This window comes from Carettochelys insculpta, chromosome 6 (assembly GCF_033958435.1).
Source record: "Carettochelys insculpta isolate YL-2023 chromosome 6, ASM3395843v1, whole genome shotgun sequence".
In the NCBI taxonomy this organism is placed as follows: domain Eukaryota; kingdom Metazoa; phylum Chordata; order Testudines; family Carettochelyidae; genus Carettochelys; species Carettochelys insculpta.
In genome coordinates, this window is record NC_134142.1 from 114,854,806 (window position 1) to 114,868,190 (window position 13,385).

The window sequence follows — 13,385 nt, forward strand, 5'->3', positions numbered from 1 at the left end:
CTGATAAAAATCATACCTGATCATCTGTGAAGGCAATCCAGTTCTCTCTGTAGCCACGCTGTGGAGTATGTCAAGCCACAGACTCCTCAGTTTCCTTGTATCGAGACAGATTTCTGCTACCTTGTCACACAGGCCGGAAACATGCCTCAGTTTACTCCTTCAGTTACCCATAGTTGCTGGCTCAAATACATGCTGTAAAGTTCTAATACAAGCTACACACAAAGCCACAGAAGAGCAGTACAAGCCTCAAATGATGATCATGTGAGTAAGACCAAATACACAGAAGGAAACTGAAACACTATTAGTAAAGCCAGGTGCACACAGAGCCATCCCGTGCATAGGGGTGCACAGGGCAGCCATGGGCTCAGGGGTGTGGACTGGGCTGGGGACAGGGCCAGGTCACTTAGCTTCCTGCCACTGCGATGAAATGGGGTGACCTGGCTGGGAAACAGTGGGGCAGAGCAGGCTGCTGGGTCACTCTGCTTTCCGCAGCTCCTGCCACCACAGTGTGTGCAGTGGCCCAATCCCTGCTGCCGCCCTTCGCCAGAGCCCTGCCCCCGCCCCCATAAACCCTTGGTTATGTTGCTTGGGAGACAGGTGCAATGGGGTTGGAGAGGGAAGAGCAGGACCAGGAAGAGGTGGGGCTTGGGGCAACAGGGTGAAGTGGGGTGGAGCAGGGACAAGAAGAGATGGGGCACGGGGTGGATGCATGGGGGCTTGTCCTGGGTCCCACACTCCCCATTGGACAGCCCAGGACACACAAACAGATTGGTTACCATGACAGAGGTATTGTGGGTACACCATGAAAAGCTTTGAAACTTGTTACCCTTCTAATGCATCAGCTTCAAAGACCCCCAATAAGCTTAAGCAATTCATTCTGTTTAAAGCATTGCCTAAAACAGGGGTGCACAAAGCAGGGGGGGTGGGCCTCCTGGTGAAGGCGCAGCAAGTCAGGCTCATCCATCTCATGAAAAATGTTGAAATATGTTACTGTTTTTATGTTTGTGTATTCACATTTATACATTAATTGATAAAGTCTTTACATTCTGCATACTTCTTACACATGCTGAAAGGGTTGGTTTTTTTCCCACCCCCTGTGTAAACATAACCAAAATTTCTGTCAGTTTGGATTACATCAGACAGGTTGGGGGCCCTGCTAACTGCAGGGACAAAAAGTGGGGCCCAATGTAAAAAGTTTGTTCACCTCTGCCCTAATGCAACATGGTACATGCAGCATGCTGGGGAATCCTGACTTAGAATCATAGAATCACAGGGCTGGACAAGACCTCAGGAGGTCATCGAGTCCAGCCCCCCGCCCAACACAGGACCACCCCTTATTGCTCAATACCTTAGTATTCTCCCAGCAAAATACTCAAGAGAGGGACCTATTCCAAGTGAGTTACTGGGAGCCATCATTGCACAAATTTTAACATCAGCCCTAAGGCCCTTGGCAGGTTACTGCAGTTCTCCCATATTTATAGTGGGAACCGTTCTGCCTACTTACCCTGTAAGAGTGCTGTGAGCCTTAGTTAGTTAATAACTGAAGCAGTCTGGAGCTCTGAAGTGCTCCTGTGCTTTATTATAGCATTCCTATTTGTCATCTGTTGCTACTGTCATTGCTCAGTCCTGAGCAACATCAGTATGTGAAACAGTGGCTGTGTCTACACGTGCCCCAAACTTCAAAATGGCCACGCAAATGGCCATTTCGAAGTTTACTAATGAAGCGCTGAAATGCATATTCAGCGCTTCATTAGCATGCGGGCAGCTGCGGTACTTCGAAATTGACGTGACTCGCCGCCGCGCGGCTCGTCCAGACGGGGCTCCTTATCGAAAGGACCCCGCCTACTTCAAAGTCCCCTTATTCCCATGAGCTCATGGGAATAAGGGGACTTCGAAGTAGGCGGGGTCCTTTCGAAAAGGAGCCCCGTCTGGACGAGCCACGCGGCAGCAAGGCGCATCAATTTCGAAGTGCTGCGGCCGCCCGCATGGTAATGAAGCGCTGCATATGCATTTCAGCGCTTCATTAGTAAACTTCGAAATGGCCATTTGCGTGGCCATTTTGAAGTTTGGGGCACATGTAGACATAGCCAGTATGAGACAAAAAACACACAAAACTGACATGCTCAAAGGTCATAGAATCATAGAAGAGTAGGACTGGAAGGGATCTCGAGAGGCCATCGAGTCCAGCCCCCTGCCCTCATGGCAGGACCAAGCACTTTCTAGACCATCCCTGAAAGCCATCTATCTAACCTCTTCTTAAATATCTCTAGTGATGGAGATTCTACCACTTCCCTTGGCAATTCGTTCCAGTGTTTGATCACCCTGACAGTTAGGAACTTTTTCCTAATGTCCAACCTGAACCTCCCCTGCTGCAATTTAAATCCATTGCCTCTTGTTCTATCCTCAGAGGCAAGGAAGAACAAGTTCCCTCCCTCTGCCTTATGACACACTTTTAAATACCTGAAGACTGCTATCATGTCCCCCCTCAATCTTCTCTTTTCCAAACTAAACAAGCCCAATTCTTTCAGCCTTTCTTCATAGGTCATGTTCTCTAGACCTTTGATCATTCTCGTTGCTCTCCTCTGGACCCTCTCCAATTTCTCCACATCCTTCCTGAACTGCGGTGCCCAGAACTGGACACAATACTCCAGCTGAGGCTTAACCAGCGCAGAGTAGAGCGGGAGAATGACTTCTCGTGTCTTGTTCACAACACACCTGTTAATGCATCCTAGAACCACGTTTGCTTTTTTTGCAACAGCATCACACTGTTGATTCATATTTAGCTTGTGGTCCGCTATAACCCCTAGATCCCTTTCTGCTGTACTCATTCCTAGGCAGTCCTTTCCCATTCTGTATGTGTGACACTGATTGTTCCTTCCTAAGTGGAGCACTTTGCATTTGTCCTTATTAAACTTCATCCTGTTTGCCTCAGCCCACTTCTCCAGTTTATCCAGATCCTTTTGAATGATGACCCTATCCTCCAAAGAAGTTGCAACCCCTCCCAGCTTGGTGGTATCTGCAAACTTAAAAAGCGTACTTTCTATGTCAATATCTAAATCGTTAATGAAGATATTGAACAGAACCGGTCCTAAAACAGACCCCCTGAGGAACCCCACTAGTTATACTTTTCCAGCAGGATTGAAAACCATTAATAACTACTCTCTGGGTACAGTTATCCAGCCAGTTGTTCACCCACCTTATAGTAGCCCCATCTCAGTTGTCTTTGCGTAGTTTATTGATAAGTATATTATGTGAGACCCTGTCAAATGCTTTACTGATGTATAGGTATACCACATCCACCGCTTCTCCCTTACCCACAAGGCTCATTTGGTGAGTGAAAGTTTCCATATTTAATTTGGATGATAAACTTTTACTTGGAAAGTATGAGGAGAAATTTCTCCCCTAGTTTGAGAAATAATTAAAAAATATATACTTTTTCCTTTTTAAAAACGATTCTAGTCTCACCTTTTTTGGGAGGGGGGTGGGGGGTAAGTTGCTACAGCAAACAGCTGACTTAAACCAAAGCTGTCAATTGTTTAGAACCCTATAAATTTTTCATTTGAAACAAACTGGCTCTGGATTTGTTTGCAAAATTATTTGAAAATTGAATACGGAAACATGGAGTGGAAAATGTCTTCAAATATACATGCATGCCTTCAAACTAGGGTCTGTATGCCAGAACCTGGGTAACTACTCACTGGCTAGTTCAAAGAGCTTGCAATGTCTGCTGGTGAATATGAGGCGCTTGTAAACTCTGCAAACGAAATAGCACCATTCAGTTTGCACTCCACCTCTGAACTAGTCTAGAAAATTAATATCAAATCAATACATAAGTGAATTTTAAGTCCCAATATCTTTGCTTATCTCAAAGGTTGTTTTCATGAAATTGGTTCCCAAATTCCTCTCTCATTCTCTTACTCTTCCCCAGGTGTGGGAATTTCATTATTTAAAAAAGGACAAAGAACTCTAGGTCTCAAAGCAGATAAGAATGTGCTCTGTGAAAACAGAAAACACATCTACAACAAGGGCAAGAAGACTGAACATAATAGCAGGTGAAACAGTGCACATGAATTGGGTTAGGAAATAACCAATTTCTGTACTTGTTTCTTTTTAAAATTTCTCATAGAAGTTTGAGGAGGAGATGGAGAAGACCCCATATGACTATAAAGGCTAAACTTCCAGCTCCCAATATTAAAGGATTAAGCTGTAACTGACCCCAGCAATACATCACCATAGGCCTGAACAGAAGGTACATCACTGCTCATCTGCACTGAACACTCTCCAGCAATCAATATGGAGTATGAACTCTTCACACGCCTACAAATTACTTCCTTAGATGATCTGGAAAATTTCCAGGTTGCCAATTCAACTGAAGTGGAGTTTCAAATAATGTTTCCACAACTCCACTGTCTACGAACATCCAAGGTAATTTCACATAGAAGTATACAGATTAGGCAAGGCAAGAATGTTCTTTTGTTAGCCTACAAGTCACAACTTGCTTTTATGATCCCAAAATAACTGTTGGCTTAAAATTTTAAGAGCAGTCCCCGTTGTATGGTCTTTCATTGCTAATTACATGTATGCACCTAGGTAACAATGACTGTTTAAAAAGAATCTCTGTTCCATGTACATTCCTTTCCACTTTACTTTACCCAAAAGATCAAGTTGTCCTATTCTGTTTTTTCATTTATGTACAATTGGATCTCCAAAAATATGTTTAACAAGAAAATCCAAACACTTTAGGGAGAATCACCTATTTCTCTCCTCTAATTTGGCGTAGCAAACTAAATCATGACGTGATGTTTCCTATGTAGGCTTTCACTGACATGCAGATCATATGTCATCTGTTTACACTCAGAAGCTGATTCTGATTCTTGCCAGCTCCAAAAACTCCATTTGGGATCTGAATATGTGAACTGGGACCATCCTCCTTATACACGTGCTACACCAGTGACTCAGATTCTGCAAAGAGCATTTAGCAGCATTGTCTGTGAAGCACAGCAGAACCCAAGCTCACTGTTCCAACAGTGGACTGGTTCTGCAGAGTTAAAGGGAGGGAGATTTCATCAGCAACATGAGGAGATGTGGGTCAAGCCATAAGCAGAAAAGCTGAGTAAGAAATTGTCTCTTTTACTTCTGGTGTTCTGGGGAGCATTAAAACGATGACTTGTGTAGAAGGGAAATTCAGGAGCTCATAAAAATGCCTGGCATATAGCAGCTGACACAGCCATGTTCAGCTGCTAATTGGCAGGTGTTTGGAAGACTTGAAGTCCATGACACAGTTACCCTCTGACAGCTATTTCTGTTGCACAGGGATTCAGAGCATTTGCTCCAGAAATACCTTCTGTACAAGCATCTGTCAAATCTGTGAAGCAGAGAAAGCCCTCTGACTTCCAACAACAGGTGGTGGGGGTTAGAAGGGTCTTATCAATCTTCATATACCCACCTATGGGCATACCAATAAGTTTCTCACTCTCTCTTCTCTTATCAGCTGCTTTGGGACAGTCTTGCTTGTGATTTGCAACCACAGCTATCAGCAACATCTGTCTGCTTCAGCAATGTTTAGTTATTTACCTTTGGTCCTTCATCTTACACGTTCTTTATTCCCAGATTAGACAACAAATGAAATGAAAATGGCATTTATTATATTAAACTACCACCTAAGGGACTAAATCAGATTGGCACACCATTGTGCTATATATAGTGCAGCAGCAACGGGCACTTTAGGCTAGTGAGTGGGTAGTGAGAGTGGCCCTCCTTCATCTCAGTGGGTCCCAGCATTGTTGTAATCCGGGACAGGGGAGTGTCACTAACTGTGTTTGCATACCTAGAATTTGTGGGGTGTGCCGGCTGAAATACAGCAGCATTTTAATTGGATGCAGAGGGAGCACGCAGATCTTACAGACAACATTGTGTGCAGCCAGCATGCACTTGACTTCACATGACTTTGCTTTAAGTGCATGTCATTTTAAGAACATGAAAGAAAATATGTGGATGGACAGCAATGAAATCTGAAAACCCTGCGCTTGAGCAATGGTAAACGTTGTCTCATGGGCCACACCCAGAACTCCAGTGGGCCACATGCAGGCCTCAGCCACAGGTTGCCTACCATTGCTATACAGAGATGGAATGCATCAGAACATAAGAATAAACAGGGGATGTGTAGGAAGCCTGATGGGAGAACTTTCTTTTACATGTGCTAGCTTCGCGAACAATCTGTAGAAAGAAATATGGCATGGTGGATAAGAGAGCAATGGATAGGATACGTCAGGTCTTACCAGCAGATGGCCTTAAAGGTAAGGGTAAGAGTAGGCAATGGAAATACTCAAAACAGATGATGTGGCAGACCAGGCACCATGCTCATGCCAAAGCCTCTGTGTCTCAACTGGACACTGAGTGAACACATAGGCTACGTCTACACGTGCACCCAACTTCGAAATAATTTATTTCGATGTTGCGACATCGAAATAGGCTATTTCGATGAATAACGTCTACACGTCCTCCAGGGCTGGCAACGTCGATGTTCAACTTCGACGTTGCTCAGCCCAACATCGAAATAGGCACAGCGAGGGAACGTCTACACGCCAAAGTAGCACACATCGAAATAAGGGAGCCAGGCACAGCTGCAGACAGGGTCACGGGGCGGACTCAACAGCAAGTCGCTCCCTTAAAGGGCCCCTCCCAGATACACTTTCATTAAACAGTGCAAGATACACAGAGCCAACAACTAGTTGCAGACCCTGTATATGCAGCACGGACCCCCAGCTGCAGCAGCAGCAGCCAGAAGCCCTGGGCTAAGGGCTGCTGCCCACGGTGACCACAGAGCCCCGCAAGGGCTGGAGAGAGAGTATCTCTCAACCCCCCAGCTGATGGCCGCCATGGAGGACCCCGCTATTTCGATGTTGCGGGACGCGGATCGTCTACACGTCCCTACTTCGATGTTGAACGTCGAAGTAGGGCGCTATTCCCATCCGCTCATGGGGTTAGCGACTTCGACGTCTCGCCGCCTAACGTCGAAGTTAACTTCGAAATAGCGCCCGACGCATGTAGACGCGACGGGTGCTATTTCGAAGTTGGTGCCGCTACTTCGAAGTAGCGTGCACGTGTAGACGCAGCTATAGTTGGCACCAGTCTGGCTCATCTTTGTGTTGATAACGCTAAAGGGGTATTAGAATTATAAGTATGTGATTAGCGTTTTAGACTTTAATGAATGCTTGAGAGTTGCTGCAGGCTGTAGTCTCACTTATACCTTCTGTGTACCATATTGTAAATTTGTACTGACCCTTTATGACTATAGAAGTCACCAGACAGTACAGAGACATTAACTAGTGTGAATTGCTGATCTCCAACAGAAAGCATTAAATCTGGTCCAATGGGAAAGGTCCGATGAACATAAGCGAGACTATTCTGGAATGTTGCAGAGAGCAAAAGATGTTATTTGTTCTGCTGTCCTCCCCTGGAAGATGACTCATGCAAGCAGATTCCTCCCATCAGCTCAGTATGCAGCTCAGAGAACATGGCAGGTGTAGGGTAAAAAACCCACAGAAAAGGATTCTAAGCATGAGCAAGAAAGCCCCACATGCTTAACCTGGGTTAGTCCCAAATGGCATATAAAGTGTGCTGAATACAGAAGCTTTTTAGCATTGTAAATAAAAAGATTGTAACTCATTTGTGTATCTAAATTTACCTACTTTGACCTTGCAAATAACTTTTTTGTTTCCTTTTCCAACTTAATGCATTTTATATAGTTTAATATTGGGTTGGCTACAAGCACCATCTCTGGTGTGAGATCTAAGGAGCAATTGACCCTGATAGGTGGCTATGCTTTGGGGCTGAGAGTAACCTGAAAATTGCTGTTTTTCTTGGTATAATGGATCATATATAAAAGGTATGCCTACCTGGGTGGCAAGATGGATCAGAATACCCAAAGAGATTGTCTGTGACTCTATGTTTAGGCTCTTAGTGCCTGTGGATTTTACACTTGATGATTGGTTGCTGAAATCTGAGGCTAGTACTCACACTCTCAAGTCACAGAAGGTAGCTTTCAAGATTATCTTAGGCTACATCTATACCAGATCAAGAACGTCGACCTCAGATGCGCAATTTTAGCTATACCAATTGCGTAGCTAAAAATTGATGCCTCTGCATTCAACTAACTTGTCTATCTACAGGGAAAGGTCGATGGGAGAGTTTCTCCTTTACTCCTCGCATTATACGAGGTGTACAGAGATCGACTGTAATCCCTGAGAGCTCGATTTCCCGTGTCCAGATTAGACACGTGTAATCAAACCCCAGAAGATCAACCCTGAGCCCTTAAGAGCGTTTTAAAAGGACTTAATGAGGATAAAGTTAGAGAACTCAAGGATGGAAAAGCAGAGGTTTTAACAGTCAGAATGCAAGTTAAAGAACTGGACTAGCATTAGCATAGTGGACAAAGAGGATGGGCCAAATCTGCGAAGCATGATGTAGGAAGAAACAGCAGGATTTTGACATAGCCTAACAGCTCAAAATGAGGCTTGTTTATGCCGCGTTGCCAGACATCTTCTGAACTCTGTCAGGTTGTTCTTGTATATGGCACGTGCACTGCCACCGACATCAGTAAGACATCAACGTGAAGAACAGAGAGCAGCTCCCCGCCACATGGATAGTAAAGAAACACTTCGCTCATAGTTTCGCTTCTATGCTTGATTGACGGAATCATAGAAATAAGGGAGCAGCTGGAAGGGTGGGACAAATGCTATCAGATCAGCGATGGGCAGCCAAGGCTGCACAAGGGGCCCTCCATCTCAGTAGGCTGCAGGATTGAAATTAGTCACGTGCACTAACAACGGCCCCAAGAATAAGATTTACTATATGCATATACGGCACATGAAACATTTCAAAACAAGCAAAAATACTTTAGTCATATTAATAGAACTGTCATCAACTTCAAATAAAGTTGATGCTTTACAATACATCAGTGGTAGGCAACCTGCAGCCCACTGGGATTCCACTTGTAGTCTGTACATTCCCTCTCTGGCCCCTTCTCCCATGCCTCTCACACCCTGGGGCTTTGCATTTACTTCTCCCCCTCCCACCCTTTTGAAGCACCGTGAGTCAGCTGATTTGTTCTCTGTCATCCTCCCTTCCAGAGCTTGACGGTCATGAATCAGCCAGCTCATGGTGCTCTGAAAGTGCTGGCAGGGAGGGCAAGGAGGAGGTAAGTGCAGGGCTCCAATGCATAAGAGGTGTGGGGAAGGGGGCAGAGGCCATAGGTGAAACCCCAATGGGACGCAAGTGGCCTGCATGCCACAGGTTGCCCACTGCTGCATTATATCATTTGGCCATCCTCTGATAGCCAAAACAGGACTGTTCTTTCCATTCCATCTTCTAGTGCATTTGTCTAAACTAATGTTATGATAAAAGTCCCATCAATGGAGCTTCCATTGGTCTGAGTACTACAATTTCTAGGTTGTTTTAGAAATCTTCCCTTTCCCCAACCCACAGTCACTACGGTAAGAATGATCTTAATGATCAAAATGGATAGGAGAGGGTGTGATGACTACATCTGTGTCAGACGAATTACTCAATCTTTCCTCTTCACCTTTGACAGTTCTACACTATGCAAGGTTTATTACTTAAAAGCAATTTTTTTTAAAGTTACTGATAAATGGAAGAGTAACTATGTTCACTCTCCTCATGCTCTCACGAATGTTGAGTCATACACCCTTAATCCTTTCATACATCACCCCTTTCTGAAAGAACAGGATAACAGACTCATCTCAAATTATCAAGGCTGGATGACAACACTGTGGAATTAAGATGGGGTTGCTACGTTTCTAAGGGCAACATGGCCCCTTGTTCTCTTCCTTATTATTTCTTTTGTGAGAGGGTCCTGTTTCCTACCTCGTTTAGCCATTACCATATTAAACTATCCTTGCTCTACTACTGTAGACTATTATGAAAGCATTTTCTCTAATTATTTCCATCCAAGGACAGAAAAAATTTTGATTTGTGCACCAAGGTGTGAGTGGATGTTTATCACCCATAGAAACACATGTCACGCATTCTGGGTGGCTGCAGGTGCTCTGCTAATTAGCTGGGCAGCACCTGAATCTCTCCTGGATGACTGCCCAAGCACACAGGTTACAAAGAACACTGATTCTGATCCTGTTCATTTTAACAGGGACAGAAATGGCTATATGCTATCCGTTCCGTGGGAAGAAACCTGGCACTCCTCAGGAAGTATAATCGTAGCAGGGTATGTTCAGCTGGATACAGGCCACCCTTTTGATGTTTCACCTTTACCTCTTAAGCCTTTACTGCAACTTCCTCAAGGGCAGGAGTGGGAAACCTTTATTCTACCAGGGCCATCGACCCACAATAAAAAACAGAATCAACTGGTGGACACATACAACCCAATGGACATGGGAGCACACAGGCTCAGGCTGCCCCTAGGCTCTGGAGTGGAGCCAGAAATGAGAGGTTTAGGGTGTAAGAGGAGGCTCTGGGATGGGGGAGGGACTTGGGGGGCAGGAGAGGTGTGGGCTCCGGGCTAGGGTACACAGTGCAGGAGAGGGCTCCAGGCAGGGTCAGGGAATGGGACAGGGTGCTGGGATACAGGAGGGAGTTCTGGGTGTGGGCTCCAGCCAGGTGGTACTTACTTCAGGCCACTTCTAGTCAGTGGCACAGCACGGCTAAGGCAGGCTCCATATCCACTGTGTCACTGCATTGCTCCAAGAAATGGCTGCCATGCCTGTCTGTTAAGCAGAGGGATCAGGCAGTTTGGAGCAGCGTAGGCTGCCTGCATTCACAGGCGCTGCCTCCACAACTCCCATTGGCCACAATCCCCAACCAATGGAAGTTGCAGAGCTGGCACTAGGGGTGAGAGTAGCACATGGCACTTCCCTGATCATCCTTGTGTGCCTATAGGGAAAACAGGGACATACTGGAGAGCCAGTGCTCAGTTCCTGCCCCAGAGGGGACAGGATAGGGGGCACAGAGTCTTAACACAGGCTAGATCACATGAAGCAGTGAGCAGCCAGTTCCCCATTCTTCCCCTAGGGTTTTTCAAACTTATTTCCTATGAGGCATTCATTTCAGCCCTTTCCACCCCTTTTAAAAGAAAATGCAACAATATTCCTGACAGTATTTAAACTACAATCTCATATCCTTTATTTTTATTATATAAGGCTCATTTGTTTGAATTTTTACTATTTATTTTGGTTTCCAATTTTCTGTTACGTGGTTTTTTAATGTATTATGTTTTAACGGGTTGTACAAAGTACCAAACAATTGGGCAGGCGAGGGGCTTTATATTGCAAGTATTACCTGATACAGCAGCACCTTAATTACACTACAGTGTCCGTATTTGAATGAGACTTTATTTTGGACCAAAAACTAGCACATGCCAAGATTTAATTTAATATTTCACAGTGTGTATACACACAGTCTGCTAAAATGGGCAGATTTGTTAGTGTCATCTATAGAAAAAAACACATTCGCCAATTACAACTAGGCTGTGTCTACAGGGGCACAAATCTTCGAAATAGTTGTATTTCGAAGATTACTAATGAGGCACTGAACTGAATATTCAGCACCTCATTAGCAGTAGGACGCTTCTGGCTGCGGTGCTTCGAAAGCGCATGGCTCAGTGTGGCTACACGGGCTCTTTTTCGAAAGTGCCCCACACCTTTAGAAATCCCCTTATCCCAATCACTTTCAAAGTGCCACGGCTGGAAGCGTCCTAATGCTAATGAGGTGCTGAATATTCAATTCAGTGCCTCATTAGTAATCTTCGAAATACAGCTATCTGGAAGATTTGTGCCCGTGTAGACACAGCCCTAATGAAATTGATCAACGGGTAAAAGCAAGCTGCAACATAAAGTGCTGTAGAAAACATCTGTTTTCAAAGAACAAGACATAAGAACGTAATGTTAAAAAATATAATTTATTCGGACACACTATCCACCATCATGAGAAACAGTGAAACAGGAAAAGGAATTTCTAGAAACTATTTTAAAAACACACTCCAACATATAATTTCTAAAGATTTAACTGCCTGAGGTATAAATTAATTCCTGCAATTTTCCTTTGCGGAACATGCTTAATAAAGCTGGCCTCTACCATTTAATAAAGTAGAAGGACTTACAGATCATTTATTTTTGCAAAGAGAAGAAAGATGTCTCCAGAACCAGGCAGATCTTTATTCTTCAGCTGTCTCACACAATTGCTACCCTTCTCCAGTAAAACAATACCTTTCACTTGCAATGCTATTAGTTATAACCAACTTATTACCACATTTGCCTGCCATGAAATAAACACAGCCATGTAAAGCAACAATACAGTGCATCATATGCTATCTATATACCACAATTAAAAACTGAGCAAAGGACTAACAGAAGCTAAAATTACCAGATGAGCAAAAAAGTACATATAAAGTACAAGTACAGTACATAAAAACAGATCTTCATATCCTTCAGGCCACCAGAAATATTTATTCACAAGAGCAAACAATAAAAGCTGGTGAGATTCTCTTATCTGTTATCATAAAAGCATTCTGATTGGTTAAACATTACATCACAGTGTTTTAGGTGTGCTGCAAAGAGCAGCAAGAGACACATTAAAGAGCCACTTGCAGCTCACAAGCTACAGTCTGAGTAAAACTGTTTCAGAGTACACCTTACAATAGATTTTACCCAAGTTTCAGAACAAGATTAAAGCCTTGGCAATCTCTAAGAACATGTAAGGGGCACACAGGGCATCTCCTGCCAGTACTGTACTGGTGTGGATAGCACATCAATCAATGTACCTTGTGCCACCATGGTAGGGTCTTCTTCAGCATTAGTATAGACCTGCTCTCACTGTGGTTAAGTCCTCTAGGTAAATCTGAACTTCTCAACCCCTATTTTTAAGATGTTTCCAAATCTAAATATTTAAGTTTCAGATGGAGATGAAACCTAAACATCCCCCACATGTCACAACAGTCCTCCCACCCCATCCACTACAAGTGGGCCTGCACTTATAATACTGATTATGTGTGGAGTGCTTCAGCCACATACATTGCCAACACCACCTGAGGGACACGGCTTCAAATACTCTTTAAGGATGGTTTTCACTTTAGAGAAGGAGCAATCTCTGAAAACTGGGGTTCTCTGGTTTGCCAGGACCATGAATATTCCTGGACCAGAGAGCCCCAGGGTTGGGAATCCCAGTGACCAGAATCCTTGCTGGGACTGGGAGTCCAGTGGTGGCCAGCAGTAGTTGGGCCAGCAGTCCAGGCAGAGCCAGTGGCTGGCAATTCAGCCAGGGCCACTAGCAGTCCAAGCAGGGTTGTCAACTGGCAGCTCAGATGGGCTTATCAGCAATGAGCAGGGCCAGCAGTCAGGGCTGGAGCCCAACCAGGG

General features: G+C 44.5%; 1 protein-coding gene across 7 annotated transcripts in view; it reads right to left on the reverse strand.

Annotated features, from left to right (window-relative positions):
- The window catches only part of LOC142014786 (uncharacterized), a 169,609-nt gene that overhangs the window by 51,367 nt on the left and 104,857 nt on the right, over positions 1-13,385 (reverse strand). The window lies entirely within an intron of this gene.